We start from the raw sequence: 21,862 nt of genomic DNA, 5'->3' as shown, positions 1-21,862 counted from the left end.
TCACAAAAGTCATGCAACTCCAGCAATGGGTCATTACATATGGGCAAGTCCCATGTTAAATGTTCCTGCGTCAGTCTTACGCCTGCCACCAGGCCTAGAAGTCCTAGAAGTGGCGCAGTGAAATCCTATAGATTTGACTGGGTCAGTTCTACAACCCTTTCCTGCATCGGAACGCCCCCCTACATACATTATACCTGGCGCAGGTATAATGTGGCGCAGGGGTATACAAAGCGGCGCATCTACCTAGATGCGTTACTTTGTAAATATGGCGCAACATGGCACATTTTTCACGCCGCTGGTGCTTCACAAAAAGTGATGCACTGGATGCGCAAAAGTGAAGCAAGGGCCCATAAATAAGTCCCTCAGGGTGGCCAATGTCAGTTAAAAATGTATAAATATACTTTAGCCAGGGAATTTTTAAAACATAGTCTGATCCAAGACAGTCCCTTGCAGAGGTTCGGATGAGCTCTGTGTAATCAGATGACCACATTTTATGGCAAAGCATAATTTGTTGAGCCTTTATTTGATCTGCTAAGTATGGTGCACCCAGTTCCGAATGACACACAAAAGTATAACAGTTTTTAGGAAGGGCAAGATTTCTAAAATAAGCATTTTCTATCGTTTGTAAGGAATCAACAATTGTGTGTCCCCATATCTCGGAACCATACATTGCATTAGATCGGCATTTTGAGTTATATATGATCATCATCTCTTTTGGGTGTTTAGTGCCCAGTTTCCTGGAGAAGTTCCACAAGGCCCTAGTAAATTTGGCAAATTGAATCTTCTGGAGTTTACTGCACTTCTCCAGTTCCCCTTCTGATCAAATATAATCCCTAGGTAAGTGAAAATAGATGTATGTGATATAATGGTATTCTCGATTTGAATGTTACAGCATTTTCATAGCAAAGGTTTTCCTTATGTTAGTTTGTAGCCCCAAATTCTTCATGTAATCAACAAATTTGGTGAGAAGGCGCTGTAGGGAAAAAGGGGTGCAGGCCATAAGCACCGCGTCATCTGCATAGAGTAGGGCCAGTATGGGTCGGTGCCCACTTGCGGCAGCTCTAAACATTTATTTGCAAGAGTGCTACCCGAACTATTGATGTACAGATTGAACAAGAAGGGAGCAAGTTCTCACCCTTTCCGGACCCCTCTGTTTATGCTAAATGGTTCAGTGCATTTACCTTTCGTGCCATAGCGTACCCTTGCAGTGCTGGTTGTATATAAATGTCTAAGGTAATTAACTATATTGGAATCCACTTCCATTGTAAGCATAATAGGCCAAAGTTTGTTGTGCACTACACAATCAAAAGCAAAAGGCAGGTCGACAAATACCATAAATAAGTTGCCACGTTTATTGTGCACGTACTTTTCTATCAGTAGATTCAGGTTAGTTGGCTGCTCCAAAGTCTCAATTCCAGGTCGGAAACCGTATTGTAGGTCCGAAATGATATTGCTGGTATCACAATCCTGTAGCCTGCATATGAGCATGCGACCAACCACATTAACTAGAGAATCTAGCAGAGAAATGGGTCTGTAATGAGCAGGACAATTAAGGTCCCCTTTTTAAAAAATTGGAACAATTTGAAACTCAGACCAGGAGTTTAAAAAGCCAACATTCTGACAAGATCTAAAAACAAGAGTTAGGAGCGGGCCCCAGAAATCAATATTAGCTCTAAAGAGATAAATCGGGATTCCATCTGGACCCGACGCTTTACCACCTTTACTTGTCTGAAAAGCCAATGTAACCTCATCAAGGGTGAAGTTGAGATTGATCTGGTTGTGGGATAGAGTGGTTGTAGGGGAACCAGCCACAGACACGGATGGAGAGCAATTGCTACTGCACTCCATTATACTAGAGTATATTTTAGAGTAGTAAGCTAACCAGTCTTCCTCAGTAATTGCAATCTGTTAGATCTGGGGGTCTCTAGTTGGCAGGGTAGGTACCACTGTCCAAGTAGGGACCCTTGCTTCTAGTCAGGGAAAGGGGGATACACTGTTAAGATAACCCCTGCTCACCCTCTAGGTAGCTTGGCCTGAGCAGTCTAGGCTATCAAAGGCAATGTGTAAAGTATTTGTACCAACACTCACAGTAACACAGTGAAAACACCACAGATTTACTCCACACCAGTTTTAGAAAAATAAGGTATCTTTACTAAAAACTTCACAAGACCAAATACTACAGAAAAACCAACATACAATTAAAAAGATTACTTTAAAGATAGTTCAAGAGTTTGCAGAAAGTACTCCAGGATGTAAAAGTCAGTGTCCTGCACAATGCGACTCTCAATGCACAGAATGCGACACTCTCGTGCCCAACAGTACCTGTAGTTGCGATAAGGTTCCCAAAAGCTATAACAAGGAAGATGGCAAAGGCGATGCGATACTCCTGAGATCTTGGGGAGGCTTTGCAGCAGCCCTGCTTCACGCAGCAGAGGTGGATGCGCCGGCTCCGATCTGTAGGGGGAGGATTCGATGACTTTGGCTTTCGTTGCGTAGATTTCTTAGGGGGAAGCTTCACGCACAGGTACGATGCGACGATCTTCGGTGCGGTGCGCGGCACAGCGCGGACTTCTGGCGCCGCAACCCTCGACGCGTCACGGGACGGGACTCTGCGTCGACACACGCAGCGACTGGATACTTTCACGCACCGGCAGTGGTGCGGCCCGCAAACTGGTTCTGCGACGACCCTCGCAGCGTCAGGAATCTTCTCGCACCGGGACGATGCTCGACGCACTCGGCGATGCGGGGACTCCGGGTGCTGCGATGACGCCGCGATGAAATTCTCCTCGCACTCTCGTTCTTACGACACACAATTGGATGATGCGTTGGGTACCAGTTACTCTTTTTCACGCTTCTGCTTCCCAGCTCCCAAACACAGCAAAACGACCTCCTGAGGCCCCACGACTGGGCAAGCACTCCAAGGCAGGTCAGAACTCCTTCAGCAGAGTTCCAGGGGAGCTGGTGGTGAAGTCCTTTTGTTCCTGGGACTTCTTAACAGGGAGCCAGCTCTTCTCAGGCCCTTGGAGATCAGAATCAAAAGAAGGGGACACAGCAAAGTCCTTCCCCTCTCCTTGGCAGAAAAGCAAAACAGCAAGCAGGCAGTCTTCTCCTCTTCAGTTCTTTTCAGCTTTCTCCTTGGCAGAGGTTCCTTCCTAGTTCCAAAGTGATCTAAAGTTTAGGTGTCTGGGGTCCTCTTCTTATACCCCTCCAAGTCTTTGTCTCTCTGTGTTTCAGTGGGGGGATTCCCCTGCTCAAACCGGTTCCTGGGTGTGCTCTGCCCTGGAGCACCTGGTTCCTTTCAGAGTGAGGGGCAGGGTCGTTAGACGCTCAGCAGGAGGTGGAGCCTTCTTTGTGCCAGCAGAGGCAGAGTCCTCAGCCTGGCCAGCAGGGGGTGGAGCCAGCATTGTGCTGGCAGAGGCAGCCCTATTCAAACCCAGGGGCTACTCCTCCCACCCATCTAAAGCAGATCTCCCTATTCACCCTGCTGCTGACTCGTCCAGGCTCCTGGAGCCACCTAGCCCATCACATGACACCAGTCAGCCAACCAGCACACAAGCACACAGGAAGGTTAAACAGTAATGTAATGGGGTTTTTATAAAGCGCAGGTTGCACTCCAGGGAGCATCTTTGCGCTGTAGAGAAAAATCAGATCCTGATGATGATCCAGGCGGAAGGTTTGTAAGGGTAGCGGGGTCCGGTAGTGTTTTTTTTTGCAGGGGTTTGACTGCTGCGAGTTTCCATTCCTCAGGGACCAGACCCTGGGTGAGAGAGGAATTTATGATACTATTGATGAATGGATTAACAACCACTATTAGTGAATGGAGCACTAACGGAGGGCAGGGATCAAAGGGAGATCCTGATGTAAGTTTAAGGATTTCTGTCTGCGTTTCTTCTTTGCTTACCGGTTGAAAGGAAGCAAAGGTATTGGTTTTTAGTCCGGAATTGATGACCTTGTTCTCCTCATTACTGTGAGGTTGCGAGAAGTCTTTGGTCAGTGTTAAAATTTTTCCCTCAAAGAAGTCTGCAATAGTGTTGCAGAGACTCTGTGAGGGGGGATGTCTTTCTGCATAGTTTTAGGGTTAATAAATGTATTAACAATATTGAAGATTTCTTTTTGTTTGTTATTACTATTATTAATGGCTTCCGTGTAGTATTCCCTTTTGGCCGTTTTAATCGACCTGTGGTATTGGCGACGGGCGATTTTATACAAATCTTGGTCATGCTCTGTATAGTTGAGTCGCCACTTTCATTCAAGTGCCCTAACTTTCCGTTGTTCCTCTTTTAGAGTGAGAGAGAACCACGGGGCGATAGGTCTCTGTTTTCTCCTGGTCCTCAAACAGGGAAGGATGGACTCCTGGCCCTTTATGAGTGAGTTGATCCATTCCTTAAAAGCCTGACTGTCTTTGTCAGGGCCTCCCGACAGAGTCGGTCAGGATATGTCAGCTCTTATCAGGAAATCTGGTTGTCCTATCAGATCTTTCCAACGGGGTCCTTTCATGTCAGACCCTGGGAGGTCATTGGTTTTCTTAGTCCGAGAATGAAATGTTACGGGGAATTCGAACGGAATGTAGCTATGGTCTGTCCAAGTTAATATTTGTGGGGTATCTACCTTAAGTGTTTCAATATTGGAACAGATGCAGTCAAGTATATGTCCCGCCTTATGAGTGGCGGAGGTGGGAAGAATTTTCAGACCGAGTACATTCATAGTATCGGTGAAGCAGATTGTAGCCTGATCTGAGTAGGCGTCTAGATGTATGTTGGCGTCTCCCAGGATGGTGAAATTGGCTGATTTGAGGACTAAGTTGCCTATCGCTTCACCGATACTATTCATGAAGTCAGTATGTGTGCCAGGTGGTCGATAAATCAGGGCCCCTGAAAAGGTGAAAGAGTCATGTATTTTTAGAGCAAAGCCAACATTTTCCGCCCCTTTGAGGCCAGGTATAAGGAAAGTTTGGCAATTCAGGGTGTCGCAATAAACAATAGCAATGCCTCCACCCCTCTGATAAGGTCTATCCTCTCTAGAGATTAGATATCCTGGGGGTAAGGAGTTTGTTATGTCAGGGTTACTATTAGGTGTCAGCCAAGTTTCCGTCATAAAGAGACAGTCAAGTTTATTTTCCATTATGAGATCAAATATATGTGCGGCGTGCTTTCCCATAGACCTGACATTGATCAGTCCACATCGTAGATTCCTAGCTTGTATGGGTGGCTGATTACTTGCTTTGAGGCCAGGACTGTAACTACAGCACCTGCAGGTCCAAGAACCAGACCAGGTGGTCAGGTCAAGGGATCTGGTGCAGGATGTTGGGTCTGGTTTGATTTTTAATAGGGCTTCTCTTGAATAGATGGTTTTTTGTGCAGGGGGGGTGGCACTGGGCACGGGCGAGGCGCGGACGGGCGCAGACGGGCTTGCCTTTAGCGCGCCTTCGGCGCGCTGGCGGCGCGCCCGCTGCGCGCGTCCGCTGCGCGACCGGAAGATACACATGATTATAAGGGAGGTGGGAGGGTAGATGGGGGTGTGTCCACACTAAGGGGGCGTGGCCTGAGGGATCGAACGGTGATGGCGTGCGAGGTGTGCGAAGCAGGTCCTGCAGCGGCGCCAAGAACCGCCACAAATCCCTGTCAAAGGCGAGTTTTGAGCCCTAATTAGTGCCCAGGAATAAGGTAAGCGCAATTTAAAATACAATAATTTGTGACACTCAAGATTTAAAACAACTAGCTTACTCCCGGCTTCCGCCTCAGGAGTATACAGTTCTCTGACTGGTTCAAAAGTCGGAGACCTTAAATAGTCTCGGTAGGGGGCGTGTCCACACTAAGGGGGCGTGGCCTGAGGGATCGAACGGTGATGGCGTGCGAGGTGTGCGAAGCAGGTCCTGCAGCGGCGCCAAGAACCGCCACAAATCCCTGTCAAAGGCGAGTTTTGAGCCCTAATTAGTGCCCAGGAATAAGGTAAGCGCAATTTAAAATACAATAATTTGTGACATTCAAGATTTAAAACAACTAGCTTACTCCCGGCTTCCGCCTCAGGAGGATACAGTTCTCTGACTGGTTCTAAAGTCGGAGACCTTAAATAGTCTCGGTAGGGGGCGTGTCCACACTAAGGGGGCGTGGCCTGAGGGATCGAACGGTGATGGCGTGCGAGGTGTGCGAAGCAGGTCCTGCAGCGGCGCCAAGAACCGCCACAAATCCCTGTCAAAGGCGAGTTTTGAGCCCTAATTAGTGCCCAGGAATAAGGTAAGCGCAATTTAAAATACAATAATTTGTGACACTCTAGATTTAAAACAACTAGCTTACTCCCGGCTTCCGCCTCAGGAGGATACAGTTCTAACAGGAGAATAGCTACTTTCTAAAAAGTGCTATTCTCACACAGTGAATTTAAAAACCATCTTGCTAAAAAGAAGTATAATTAAATTCTGAACACAAAGATACCAAACTTGGATTTTCTATCTTGCCCTTATGGGAAGATAGGCATGTAAACAGCCTCCCCCATTCTATCCTATGGGCAAGATAGCCTCTCAGCAATGAAAAACGAAAATGGCTGTAATTCACTACAAGGGCATGTTACACACCTCAGTACATGCCCTACCTTTCAGATACACTGCACCCAGCCCAGGGGGGTACCTAGGGCCACCATAGGGATGCCTGACATGTACAGAAAGGGAAGGATAAGGCCTGGTCAGTGGGTGCACTGGCCAGGTCGACATGGCAGTCCTGGACTGCACATAGGCACTGCAAGCAGGCCTAAGACATCATTTTAGCGCTACTCCTGTGGGTGGCACAATCAGTGCTGCAGCCCACTAGTAGCATTTGAATCACCACACCCAGTGCACTTTACTAGGGGCTAACAGGTGAAACAAATATGCCAATCATGGATAACCAATCAATATAACAATTTACCAAGGGAGCACTTGCACTTTGACACTGATCAGCAGTGGCAAAGTGCCCAAAGCATCTAAACCAGCAAAAACGAAATCCAGCATAGCATCAAAAATACAGGAGGTAGAGGAAAAAAAGTCAGAGGTAACCAGGCCAAAGATGCCAGGTCTAACACAATGCCAATAAAGGGGTCTGCTGTCATTGACGGAGCAAGGACTGGTAGAAAAGAGACTTGCTTCTAAGCAATCCGCTCCTTTAACACACTAACATGCTAATAAATACGTTTTGTGAATAACTACTGCGCACCACATAAAAATACGGGTTAGAAAAGCTTGCATATGTGTTTGCTAATGTTAACAACTCAAACGAATTACTAAAACCGTTTTAACAGGGAAATCGTTACTGCGCATGCGTCAACTGCATCTTCACAATATGACGTACTAAATCTTGGAGGGAAAATTCTTGTGCACGAGCAAAAGGCACTAAAATGGAGTCTTGAAGACTCGCGTGCATGGCACCTGCTTAGCTGAAACGAAACCGAGCTATTTAACTAATATCAATGCAGGAAAGTATTAATAAGTAAAGGGGATTAGAGAAGAGATGGGTGGAATACAGTGAAACCATTTATTTTTTAAAGTAACATCTGTCTTTCTGACTTTATCAGTACTGCGCATTTGGGCCTTTCGTGTATAGCTGGAGTGAGCTGAGTCATGTGATAGTGGCGCATGACAACTGAAAGTCAACCCGGAAGGATGACATCAGGGTTGGAAAGAGGACAAGGTTGCAGAGTGCGTGAGCCTGAGAACCGGCAGTGAAATATTTAAATGAATAAGTCTACATGTTAGATTATTACAATTGTGGCAGATAAAATGTGGATGCGGGTGGGTAAAAAAAGAGCATGAATAAAAAACTTAAGGGGATGGGTCTATTAACAATGGGTTGACTGAAAAAGTGATATGTAAGCATGGTGTGATGATCTTTACCCCTTGCCTGACCAATCAGACTTAGTATTTCTACGATATTGATTAGTGGGTGGTACATGAAGAACGAAAAGGTATAATTGAGGTAGTTTTAGTTAGTTAGGATAAGGAGAATTGATGAATGCTGCAGAGCTGGGGATGCTATCGGTGTAGCGGGTGATCCTGATGCTGGGAGAGATGCTGTGAGATGCTGATGAAGAACCGAATGCAGAACCTACTATCTTAACTTAATTGAGTTAGAAAGTAGATCGCGGAAGAATCTCAAGGAGGAAGAGAGTGTCAGAGAGGAGTGCGACGCAAGCGTCGGTATTAGAAAGGTCATCTATCCTGTCCTGATTCCTGTCCTGAAGCCTTTGTCACCTGATCTATCCCGGGGGACCCTTATTAGCCCTTTGGCCAGGGGGTTGGTCTTCACACCATTCTTGGTAAATATAACTTTGTGCCTTTGTAGATGTTCTTTTCTCTCTGTCCTCTCCTTTCTGAGCATTGATCATTGCGTGAATCCAAAGTATGTGTCTGATTGAATTTTCTATCCTAAAATTGATGGTGATTGCACTGTGTATTTGAGATGGTTCACATGAATTTAATTTAGATAAAGATTTAAACCTTTCCAGAGTCTGTGGTTATTTCATTTTAATAAAGAAAAGGTTAGCTTATGTCTTTTCACCATCAACTAGTTCAACTAATGGTCCATCGACCAGCAGAAAGAACTTTTTGATCAGTGAAAGGTTAGTTAGGAATAAGAGATAACTAATCTTGAATTCCGGAAATCATGAACTTTGACTCCAGCTGAATACTCAATTGTAAGTGTGTGTTTATGGGCCCAGGTGAGTATATGGTATTAGAGTATCTGTTGTTGGTACGCTGCTGGATCAGTTTTCTGGTAGCAGAGTTATGGTTATTATTGACTAGTTTGGTGATGAGTATTGATTATTGATTTATGTTTAACAGTTAGCGTCTTTGTTTCATGTTGTCCAGAATTCCCGGGAAATGAATAGCGGGTGGTGATAGAAGTCATGCTGCAGTGAGGTTACTCGTCTGTTGCAATAACACTGAAAAGCTATGCAGGGCTGGCAGTGTTAAATTAGGGACTATTTAAAAAAAAAAGTAGAGAGTGAGTGATAGCAAAAGGTTCGCTGGTGAAACTTTGGTCTTATATCTCCTAGTAAGGTTAACACTGAAAGATTAGCAGGTTCTCTTGAGCTTGAATGAAGTGTAAACAGAGGTTTTTACTCACAGTAGATGAGGAGCAATTCTGAGACTCCAGAAAAAGTCGGAAATCTATCCTTTGTTTAGAGGAACAGGCAGAGTAGCGAATGTTTTTATGTTGTTATTAACAAAGAATTTAATGAAAAGTATTGCGAAATGAGACTTCGTATTACCTTGTGAAGGGAGGGTCAGTCTCCGGAGTTGCACTGATGTCACAGAGAGCTGCGCTGGGATAGGTTGAAACAGTGGGCGTTTAACAGAAGCAGATTGTAAAGGAGGGGTCAGTAGTAAGGAGCGAAACTGACGTCACAAAAAGGCTGCGCTAACATTGGTCAGACCAAGAGTGTGAGCCTGAGCTTTGATTGATTGAGAAAATAAAAGCTGCGCTAGGAGTGGTCGACGAAAATTTGTATGTTTAATTCTGATTTGGCTGCTGGTGTGAGTCGCCCTGACAGAAAAGCTCGAGGGTTTGCTGATTATTGTTTCCTACATCGAGCATCTAGAATGTATGGCGAAAAGAGAAAAATTTAATTTCTAAAGAAAATTAAGAATTTCTTTAAGAAAGATAAGCCTGTGTTGACTAGAGAAGGAATTCCTATTCCGCCACCAAAAACACCTGCTTCATTTATGATGATGGAAAGAGGATATCATACTTGTGTATGCTTAGAGAATTGGATAGAATATACGAAAGGTGATGGAGTTCTAGCTTTCCCAGAGAATGGTACGTTTAATGGGAGAATTCTTCAGAATTTAAGAATGAGGATGAATGATTTGGAACCAAGACCTAGATTAACCCAGCATGAGGCCTTAGAAGAATGGGACATATGAACAAGAGAAATGCAGAGGTGGGAGATATAAAGGATTTTTTCTCCGATATTTGCGTGAGTCACGTGAAGGGCATTTGAAGCAATGGAGAAGAGCCGTGGTATCAGAAGGATTATATCCAGTGTTAATGGCCGAGGAACAGTCAGGAAGCAAGTGTAAAGAGAAAACAAAACATACAAATGTAACAGGATATGGTGAGTCAGATGATGAATTGTTGGAGGACATTTTAACTAAAAATCCTCCTCCGTATCAAGAAGGACCCAGTAAAGTCATTCCAAGTGAACCGGTAATGGGAACACCCTTAATTCCTAAAACTGTACAGGATATGTCAATTAATAGGGTACCTCAAAAAGAAAGAGAAGCAGTAAATAGGAAGATGTCATACAGAAGATGAATCAATTGAATTTAAATACTGAAGCTTTGACAGTACCAGTAACTATAGGTCCTGTTATACCATTATATGGAGACAAGTTGAGTGGCCAAAACCCCCAAGAAGTAACCATACCTTTGAGTAATCCTAGAAAAGAAATATTAATATCTGATGATCAGACCAGTGAGTGCGATTCAGTCATTTCATTAATTGACCTTCCAATAAGGGAACCCTTAATCGGAACCCAAAAAAAGCCACACCAGGTAATTCAAAGGAAAAAGGGTCTATGGTACCAATAGGAACCAGAAGCACAACTGCAGTCACTCAAGAAGATCTAGAAAGGTCGGCTCAGGGAATAGAAAAACAGAGTTCAACTGCAAAGATCTTAGATATTTACAGACTAAAAGTAGAATTGGAAGAAATGATAGCTGGAAATTTGGGAATAGAGAGATTGAACCTTTACAGTGATGAAGAAATGTTGTTTATTTGTAGGAGCATAACTAGGAATGCAAAATTGTTTCATGAGAGATTGACAGAGCTTGCTTCAGAGATTGGAGTAGACATAGGTAGATCGAAGTTGTTACAGAAACCATATCGAGTGGAATTTACTGATAAGGATTTAGAGAAAATGGGGCCGATTCACAGAACTAACTTAAGACAAAATCCTAAACTTACTACTTTTGGTATTCACAGAAGTTAGGATTTTGTCTTAAGTTTGTCTTAAGACAAACTTAAGACAGACTTAAGACAGACCTAAGACAGACCTAAGACAGACTTAAGACAGACTTAAGACAAACTTAAGACAAAATCCTAACTTAAGGCTGTCTTAAGTCTGTCTTAAGTCTGTCTTAAGTCTGTCTTAGGTCTGTCTTAGGTCTGTCTTAAGTTTACCCTAACTTGCGTGAATACCAAAAGTAGTAATTTTAGGATTTTGTCTTAAGTTAGTTCTGTGAATCGGGCCCTATGAATGCATCTGGTAAGAAGTTACAGGTAAAAGAGTTGTTGAATATTTTGCAAAAGTGGGAAGACATTGACAAGTCGAGAACTAGGTGGACAAGAAAAAAGGAGGAAGCACAAGCAAAGGAAGCGTCATCTGCAGTCTTATTAAAAGAATCAGAAAAGGCAGAAAGACTGTGTCCCATGAGAGAGGTTCCTGGGGGTGGATATGTTCATGTCCCATGCAGCAGACAGGATATTGTGTCATTTATGAATGATTTCCCTAGATTGAGAGAAAAAACCCGTTGAGTGGTACAAACAGGTTGAAAGATTTGTGAAACTTTTAAAGGTTCTGTTGAAGGATCTAGATGGGTTGTTCGATATTGTGGTACCAGCTGATTTATGGACAGAATGTAAGATTACAGTTGATTGCCCAAGTGAGGAGTATGCTCGAGACTCGAAAACAGGAGCACCCTCAATGAGGTGATGAAGAAATATCACCAAGTAATCACCCTCCTGAAATCGAAAATCCCTCCAAAAGAGACAGATTGGTTAAAATAGATAGAACAACTCAAGAGCCAAATGAGTCTGTGCATGCATATTATGAGCGGTTATTGCAGGTATTTAAGCAATACAGTGGTTTTGAAAATATTGGTGATAAGGATATGGGACATTTTGTGTATCGGTTTGTGTATGGTCTGAAACCGGAGGTTAGTAGTATGAGATTCAACAACACATGCTGTGTTGGCAGGGAAAGTCGATCGACGACATTTTGAAATATGCCAAATACTGCGAGACGACATTGAGGCAAGGCAGAGAAAGCTAACAGAGAAAATGATGTAGGCACAAGTGAAATTTGGCAGAACAGCAGGAAATTAAGTTGAATAGTCAGATGAAAGAGCAGAATCAGAATGATAATGCGATGAATGGTGGTAAATTAAGAGGACGAATGAATAGAGAGGATGCGAAGAAGAAGTTTCCATGTCATGCATGTCAGAACAAGTGTAAAAGTATCCAGAATAATAATGGGCCAAATCAAAACTTAAATTCACAGACGCAGAATGTGGTGATTATGAATCAGCCGCAGCAGGTAGTCACTCCACAGTGTCAGGTGCTACCAGCTCCTATACCCAACTTTGTGAACTCTCAAAGACAGTGTGAACACCGGATTTCAAGGAGAAAGTGGTAAGAAAAATTCTGAGGTTATGCAATATTTTTTACAGAACAATGTTTACAGGATGGAATATGCTAAATGACGGTGCCCAAGGGGGGAGGAAAAGTAGTGCGTACTTGGCGCATCCTTTCCGGTAGATCAGTCAGGTCCATTTATTGACGGGAAAGTGGAAGGTAGTGATATCACTTTTCTGTTGGATACTGGTGCTACCAGGTCTACTGTGAGAACAGCAGACATTCCAAAGCTATCCCTCTTGGGAGAGTCGATCCAGGTTGTGGGGGTATCGAATCAACAGATTAGAACATCACTTACAAAACCAATGGAAGTATATATTGAAAATTTTAAAGATATGCATCGGTTCATAGTGTGTGATTCCAGTCAAGTAAATCTGTTAGGTATAGATCAATTGTGCAAAATGAACTGCACAATCTATTGCACACCGGATGGTGTTGCTTTTCAAACCTCTGATGAAGATGTAATATATAAAATGATGCTTGCTAAACAAGGCACTGAAGTAAATGAAATGTATTCATTAATGATTGAAAATAAATTACCAGAAGAGTTGAGGACAACAGTACACCCAGAAGTGTGGGATTTTACAGGAAAAGACATTGGTTTGATTGCAAATATAAACCCAGTGAAAGTGACAGTAAAAGAAGGTGCAGTTTATCCAAACACCCGACAATACAAAATGAATCCAGAAGTAAAGGCAGGAGTTGCTCCAGAAATTGACCGAATGATTAAACAAGGCATTTTGAAAGAAATAATGAGTAGTCCTTGTAATTCGCATATAATTGGACTTAAAAAGCCCAGCGGAAAATACAGGATAGTGCAGAATCTGAAAAAGATTAATAAAATTGTAGTGCCTTGTTGCCCCGTAATGCCAAATCCAGCAGTAATTCTTTATTAGATACCCTGGTATGCAGGCTGGTTTACAGTAATTGATTGATGCCAAGACTTTTTCTCCATTCCTTTGCACCCAGACAGACAGTTTTTTTTTGCATTTAGGTTGGAAGACCGTGTCTTGGCATGGTGCCGAGTTCCTCAAGGGTATACAGAGAGCCCTTTGATCTTTAGCCAAATCCTGAAAAAATTTCTTGAAACATTGTCATGCCCAGAAATTCAGTCCTGGTACAGTATTGATGACCTACTTGTGGCATCAAAATCACGAGAAGATTGTGTCACTAACACAATTGCACTACTGAATCATTTGGCCGATGGAGGACACAAGGTGTCTCCAGAAAAATTGCAGTTTTGTAAGCAAGAAGTTAGATATTTAGACCACAAAACAGAGAGAGGAGTTAGAAAAGTGACCCCAGAAAAAATAAAAATAATCAAAGAGATGCAATTACCTTGGACACAAAGGGAGGTGAGAATGTTTCTTGGAGTAGTAGGGTACTGTAGGCAGTGGATTATTGCAAAACCCTTGATTCAGTTGACCCGGAAATGAGGGAATAATAATAATAATACAGAAGCTTATAAAGCGCGACAGCTACCCCAGACAGGGGCGTCCCGGCGCTGAAAACATCAGGCAATAGCAAACAGGCAGAGAAAGGTCGAGAGCCACCAACTAGTGTATTAATCTGACTTGAACAGCCAGGTCTTCAGGGCCTTCCGGAAACCAAGTTCTGTATTAGCCAGGCGAAGGTGGCCTGGCAGAGAGTTCCACAATGTGGCTGCTCTAACCGAGAAGGTTCTACCCCCCAGACGAGCTTTCCTAAAATGGAGAGAGTGTAGCAGGTTTTGGGCGTTAGAGCGCGGTGCGCGGGACTGTTTGTAGGGGCGTAGTCTATCTTCCAGATAGCTCGGGAACTTGCCACTTAGAGCCCTGTAAGTCAAGGTCATAGCCTTAAAAATGATTCTCTTCTCTACTGGCAACCAGTGGAGTTTCAGAAGATGCGGAGAGACATGGTCTCGAAAAGGCAAGCGGCAGACCAGTCTCGCAGCCGCATTCTGTACCATCTGGAGTCGATGAATCGCATATTTGGGAAGGCCAAGGTACAGGGCATTTGCATAGTCCAGCCTCGAGGTGACTGTTGCATGAACTACCGTTTTACGGCAGTCTTCAGGTAAGCAGTGCAAAATTTTCCTTAGGTTTTTTAATTTGCTGAAACAAGTTGCTGAGACTTGCTGAATTTGAGCTGAGAGGGAGAGATCTGACTCCCATCTCACCCCTAAGTTCTGGATGCATTTGGCGGGGGAGGGCGGTGGACCCATTTCCACTGGCCACCACAGCTCTGCATCAGGGGCACCGCCCTGACCGAAGAACAAAACCTCGGTCTTCCCCGCGTTCAATTTGAGTTTGTTTGAATTCATCCAAACCGCAATATCCCGTAAACAGCCTTTAAAGTTCATAAAGGCCTCCGCCGACTGCTCTTTAAAAGAGAAAAACAACTGGGTGTCATCAGCATAGGAAATTGCTTTAACACCCCAATTGGCGATCAAAGAGAAGAGCGGCGCGAGATATAGGTTGAAGAGTAGGGGGCTCAGGGCAGAACCCTGTGGGACACCACACCAAAGTAGTCTCGGAACAGAGCCATATGAGGGAAGGATCCAATTGTTTGGAATGATGAGTGTGTGGAAGCATTCGTGAAACTGCGAGATTGTCTGTGTAAGGCCCACAGCCTTGGGTATGCCTGATTACACAAAATAATGTGCACTGTTCTGTTGTGAGAGGGAAAGTTGTGCACTCTTAGTGTTGACTCAAAGGCATGGATTAAGCCGACGTCAAGTAGCATATTTTTCTGCTACTTTGGATCATGGGGCTTCAGTTTTACCTGGCTGCTTAAAAGCAGTAGCTGCTACTTGTATGAGTCTGGAGCAAAGCACATTGATTGTGATTGGACATCCAGTAAGGGTATATGTCCCACATTCAGTTGAGATTCTTTTAACGAGAACTCGAACACAGCACCTTACCCCTACTCGGATGACTAAGTATGAAAGAGTGATTCTGGGAGCAGAAAATGTGACAGTGATTAGGTGTACCATGATCAACCCTGCCACATTATTGCCAGACCCCTGTTGCAAAGAAGTGAAAGATGAAGTGGATCATGATTGCTTGGATGTTACTGAGATGTGTACCAAGCCCCGTTCTGATATAAAAGAAGAGCCCCTGAAAGAGCCAGATCATGAACTATTTGTAGATGGCTCATGCCTGAGAACAGAGGGTGGAGGACTCAGCGCAGCGTACGCTGTATGCAAAGTATCTGGGGTTGTTGATGCATCCTATTTACCGGGAGTCAAGTCTGCACAAGTAGCCAAATTGGTGGCCTTAACAAAGGCATGCAAAATTAGGAAAAATTGGAAAATAACCAAATTCATTGATAGTCAATATGGTTACGGGGTTGTGCATGACTTTGGCCAACTCTGGATGCCGAGGGGATTTCTGACTTCTTCAGGATCTCCCATCAGGAATGTTAAAAATGTGAAAGAATTGTTGGAAGCAATACAATTGCCAAAAGAAATAGCAGTGGTCAAGTGTGCTGCTCACCAGTCAGGAAATGACTATGTGGCGGCAGGCAGGGCCGGACTGGCTGTAGCGGGCACCAGGCAATCTCCTGGTGTGCTGCACGGGTGGGGGACGGTTTTGGGTGGGGGCCGTTTTTGTCACAGGGCCTTTGCAAAATCGCTCCTGAAACAAAATCGGCCGAAAACTGGCCCTGGCAAAGATTTTGGCCGCACCCCCAACCCCGGGGGGGTGGGGGGCGGCCGAGCACTTTGTCAGGGCCAGTTTTGGTTCCCAGTCCGGCCCTGGCGGCAGGTAACAGATGCGATGACCAAATTGCTCAATACTGTGCAAGAAATAACATGGCATTAAACAGGAAAATTTAAACAAGTGAAATCAGCTGCCAACTTATGTTTTTCTCAGCCTTGGAAACATGGGAAGAGGTGAGACAGTTGCAGGATGAAGTTGAGGCAAGTGAAAAGGAAATCTGGATAAAGATAGGTTGTGAAAGGAGGACAGAAGATGATGTATGGGTGTACACTGATGGCAGAACAGTCATGCCAGATTGCCTACTCTCTCAAATGGCAAGAATGTATCATGGAGACACACATGTAGGTAGGGATGCAATGATTAGACAATTCAGACAGAATTGGTACAATCCAAAGTTTAGGGTAGTCGCAGAGTTTCTTTGCCAGAGATGCCTAATTTGTCAACAGCAGAACACAGGCAGGAAGACAGTGGTCAGTTGGGGAAAAATTGGAAAGGCAGAAGGACCACTCACAGGACTACAGCTTGACTTCATAGAGTTGCCTCCAAGCAACGGAATGAAGTACGTCCTTGTCATAGTGTGTTTGTTTTCACGATGGGTGGAGGCATACCCCACTAGGAGAAACGACAGTCTTACAGTTGCTAAGTTACTATTGAGAGAGCAGATACCTTGTTTCGGTTTTCCAGTCACTTTGGAATCAGATAGAGGACCTCATTTTAATAATGAAATAATTTGATTAATCTGTGAAGCATTCTAAATTGAACAAAAACTGCACTGTGCATACCGCCCAGAGGCTTCTGGAGTGGTTGAGCAACTAAATGGCACAATCAAATCAAGGTTAGGGAAAGTGTGTGCATCCACATCACTGAAATGGCCAGACGCATCGCCTCTTGTGTTGATGGGACTCCGAAGTATTCCTGACAGAAAAACAGGATTGAGTCAAACATGAGATTCTCATGGGAAGGGCAATGAGACAAGCATTTATTCCTGGACATAAATTGATGAATATAACTGATGATCTGGCATTAGACTATTGCAAAGGGTTGGCTGACCTAGTGCGTTCTGTCTCTCACCAGGTTGGAGAAGATGCAGTTGCCAGGCAGCCAGCACAGGCGCATGATTTGAATCCTGGAGATTGGGTGGTAGTGAAGAAACAAGCCAGAAAGTCGTGCCGAGCACCCAGGTGGGATAAACCACGTCAAGTCATACTGGTCACTACAACAGCAGTGAAGTGTGCAGGTTTACCCAATTGGATTCATGCAAGTCATACCAAAAAGGTACCATACCCTACTGAAGAAGAACAAAAACTGAGAGAACCAGTTGAAACAGCTGAAGGTTGTGAAGGCGAGGAATCTGGAGTAATAGATTCTGAAGCAATAGACGAGGAACAACCGAGCACAAGTCAGGAGGGTTGGATACCAGTGATTGACATACCTGAGGTTGTTATTCAAACAAGAAACAGAACCAGATTAGAAAGACAGGAAATTAGTGAAGACCAGATAGGTGTAGAAGAACACACTCAGGAAGAAGTGAACGAAGCTACTCGAGACCATGAGCAGGACCAGACAGGGAAAGAAGAACATACTCAGGCAAAAGCAAACAGACCTATCCAAAAACATGAGCAGGGGCAGATAGGAGAAGAAGAACACGTTCAGGCAACAGAAGAGCCAATTGTACTAAGACCTGAACAGGACCGGTTAGGAGAAGAAGAACAGGTTCAGGCAGAAGAAGATCAATTTGAAATAAGACCTGAACAGGACCAGATAGAGGACCAGATACAGGACCAGTACACAGGACACAGGATACAGGACACAGGATACAGGATACAGGACCAGATAGAGGACCAGATAGAGGAAGAAGAACAAGTTCAGGTGAACGAAACAACAAAACTAAGACCTGAACAGGAACATTCTGAGAGTGATTCAGAACAAGAACAGATTGTGCTTAAACCTAAGGAAAATAAAAGAGCTCTAGAGAAAGACGAAGAGGGTTAGTACAGTGCTTTCAATTAGTTTCAGTCTATCAGTAAGGGCGATAAAAGAGACTTTAACAAAATCTGTCAACTCCTGTATCTATGACACCGAGGAAGTATCCTGGGGTATGGTAGGCAGATTTTTATTACAAACTCTAGGTGACTTAGTGGTGGCTGCATGTTTCTGTGCGATTACTTTCTTTTTAGCCTGTCCAGTCCCACCCCGTAAAACCACAGTGGGAACGTCTGTGTGACTGCTCGGTATTTTTGGCTGTTTCATTGGAGGATGAGCAGTCAAGGTGCACTGGGAGGTTCTCTCATCTGTATCAGATGTACCAGAATTCAACCCAGGATGGGGCTGCATTGAGCAGTAGTTAATGGCACTTTGCTTGATATTGCCGGGTTGGGAACTCCCTCAGCTCAAGTAGGTAATGTTTCCTCCACACTAGAGATCTGCCTCTCTGTCACCCCTATTGCACCCGTGATGTAATTCATAATGGACAGATGGGGCTTTGGAGGGGCTTAGCTTAGCTTAGCTTAGCTTAGGCTATAACTTGGGTGCTTCCTTTTCCCAATGATCTAATACATACAATAACTAGAAAGCGTAGACAAGAATAGCCAATCTTAAATCTAATAGGCACAGGAGACAAATAAGGAAAGATGCAGGCAGCATCATAAACAAGAACTAAACAGTTTGGCTCCCAGAAATGGACAATAATGAAAAATAGTGGAAAGATAGTGGGAAAAGTCCGCCACTTCCCCCAGTACCCAATCGAGGCAGATTAAATGACAATGGCAATGTCTCAAACAGAGGTATATAGCAGTCTCCAGATACTAGCTATACCTGACCAGCCAGAAGGAGCAGGAGGCAAAGAGGTTCCATGACGGCCAGGCAAGAGGGGGGGCAGCCCTGCCTTTTCCTGTTGCTGAGGGGCGCGGACGGACCCACCCTTGACCCAGGCATCACCTAGGCGCATCCCGCGCATCGGGTCACTGCAGCCTTTAAATAGAGCTAATCTAGGTCAGCTGCGAGGCTCGCTGGGGGTTGTGGGCGATGTAGTACCCCAGCGGCTGCACTTCACAGCGGCACACCCCCGCAGGAACCAGATTCCCAAAGTCTGGCAAAGCACTACTGTATCAGCGTTGTCGTAGAGGTGCCTCTATAAACAACAAGCGACTAAGAAAGAGTCCCCCGAGCAGCGGGTCACTGCAGCCTTTAAATAGGGCTAATCCAGGTCAACTGCAAGGCTCGCAGGGGTTTGTGAGCGATGTAGTGCCCCAGCGGCTGCACCTCACAGGGGCACACCACCTGCAGGAACCAGATTCCCAAAGTCCGGGAAAATATTCCTGTATCAGCGTTGTTGTGGCAGTCCCTCTATAAACAACATGCAGCTAAGAAAGAGTCTCCGCGCAGTAGGTCACCGTAGCCTTTGAATAGGGCTAATACGGGTCAGCTGCGAGGCTCGCAGGGGATTCTGGGTGTTGTAGTGCCCCAGCGGCTGCACCTCGCAGTGGCACACCCCCTGCAGGAACCAGATTCCCAAACTCTGGGAAAACACTCCTGTATCAGCGTTGTCGTGGTGGTCCTTCTATAAAAAACAAGCTGCCAAGAAGGAGTATTTTCCTAATCAGATATATTCTGAAATATTTGTACAGTTCATTTACAGATATTTAAATTGTGTTGCAAGAAAAAAAGAACATTGTAATGTCTTCCTCCAGCACACCCCCAGTAGCCAGCATGATTGTCACATAAATCCTCTCACTTTGAAACAGTGGCATAACGAAAGTTGAAGGGACTCCCCTGCAAGTTAAATAGAGGGGCCCGCTATTAGGCCTGAGTACTGTGCTGAGGGGGTCCCTGCCGCTTTGGGCCCCCCACACACGGGGGGCTGCGGGGGCCTGTGTTACCCCCTGCTATGAAATCAGAGTTCGAAATGTAAAGCTCAAGCTCCCTCAGAAGACAGAGGCTGACGTTTGGCCTCTGTCTTTAACTGCACAGGTAATGTGACAAGATTTAAAGACCTGATTTCAGAAATTGAGTACTCGGGAAGGATACAATAAACAAGGGATGCTATATGGAGCGGACAAACTCAAGCTGGACAGCCTAAAACAAATAAAGCCAGCAAACAGAAACCAAGCAAACGTGAGTTACAAACCACAAGTCCAATGGTAAGCAATGGATGGATTTTCATTCCCAAGGAATCTTTACAAATGCCCCCAAGGTGTCTTTAGCAAACCAGTCTGGTAAGCTTCAACATAAAAAAGAAGTTCGTGAATAAAAATGGTGCAAATTGGATTGTTTGGGTGGACATTCAAAGTCTTAAGACTAATAGTGTAGTGAAGTTTTTCGTAAAGTCAGACAAGGTCGAACTTCCGGCTGACAAATGAGAAATGTTTCCATTCAGTTTGGGCATTAGGTGATTTTTAAACATATATAGTATATTTTTAGAAGTACATTTGTGTTTCAGTGTATGCAGTTTGACTCATTTTCTTGCCTTTTTATGAAAACCTTTTCAGTTATCTATGAATATTACATGAAGTGGAATACAGTTATAGAAGGACCAGTCTACTTCCTACAGTGCAAAGCAACTAGGATGCAATGTTTCTTCTTAAAGAGCAAGGTTACTTCACATAGTTTACATTCATTTGAATGAATATGTCTATCTCATGGCACTTATTTATCTAAATAAAAAATATCTCAAAACACAAATTTAACTTTTCCATCTATGAAATGGCAGAAAAGGTCATTTATAGCCCCCAAAACTCTATTTTGATAAAATACGTAAAACTTTATAGGTAGTAATATCTCAACAGGCTACATTCTTGCCGCAGACACCTTGTAAAAGACATGCAGTCACAGCTGCAATTCCCATAGAAAAGGCTCAGGATCTCACTCATCAATAACTACTAATATTACTAAATCCGTGCAATGACGTTAAGTGTTCCATGCACATGCTAAACATATTAAGTGTATGTAAAGCCAGACTATCACAATTACCATAACATATTCTCTGCATGTCTTTGCTAAACAACAGAGTGATTAAACTAAGGATTATGTCATTAGAATAGGCACTCCAGTGTCTTGAGCACAGAGTCAGTTGTTAGGGGCAGAACCCACAGGGTTTGGCATGCTTTAAAGGCCGATTTAGGATAAAGCTTGTGAACAGAAAAGCTTGGAGGAGGAGGAGAGCCTGCACAGATACTCCTATGCAGCTCTAATAGTGTATGTGAGACTATGTAGGGGAATATGATGATTATGTCTTAGCAGATGGCAGTGCTTTACTGCTTGTCTATGATTGCCTTGCTCTGGTCTACCATATTTGCACATCTGTCATACCATGGCAGGACCCTATGTAATTATGGTAGATAACTTGAGTAGCTTTTGTCTGCTCTGGTATTATTTCTGTATATTCAATTATTCTTGTTTTTATTCTAGGTATTTTTGAAGTTAAGTGATGTCACTTACTATAACATCATATACATCAATTGTCAAATGACATGACTTCATGTGATGTCATCAGGGTCAAAGGTTGTATGAGGTCACTTCCTGTGAAGTCATGAAGGGAGTGGTCAAAGAGTGTGATGTCACTTCGACTACACCTGGCATTTTGTTGAATTGACATCCACGGATTTGCGCCAAAATCCTGTGCCTTTTCATTTCTCCTTGTTTTTCCCACATTGCATTTGAGCTGCATTGCACAGCACAAATGCAAAGTATTATTTTAGTTTTTGTGCTAGAAGGAACCCCTAGCAGTATGTAAAGTATGCTTCAGAGCACTCAGACACTTGTACTACGGTGGAAGGGTGT

The sequence above is a fragment of the Triturus cristatus genome, chromosome 5_2, assembly GCF_964204655.1.
Source record: "Triturus cristatus chromosome 5_2, aTriCri1.1, whole genome shotgun sequence".
In the NCBI taxonomy this organism is placed as follows: domain Eukaryota; kingdom Metazoa; phylum Chordata; class Amphibia; order Caudata; family Salamandridae; genus Triturus; species Triturus cristatus.
This window is presented reverse-complemented; position numbering follows the sequence as displayed.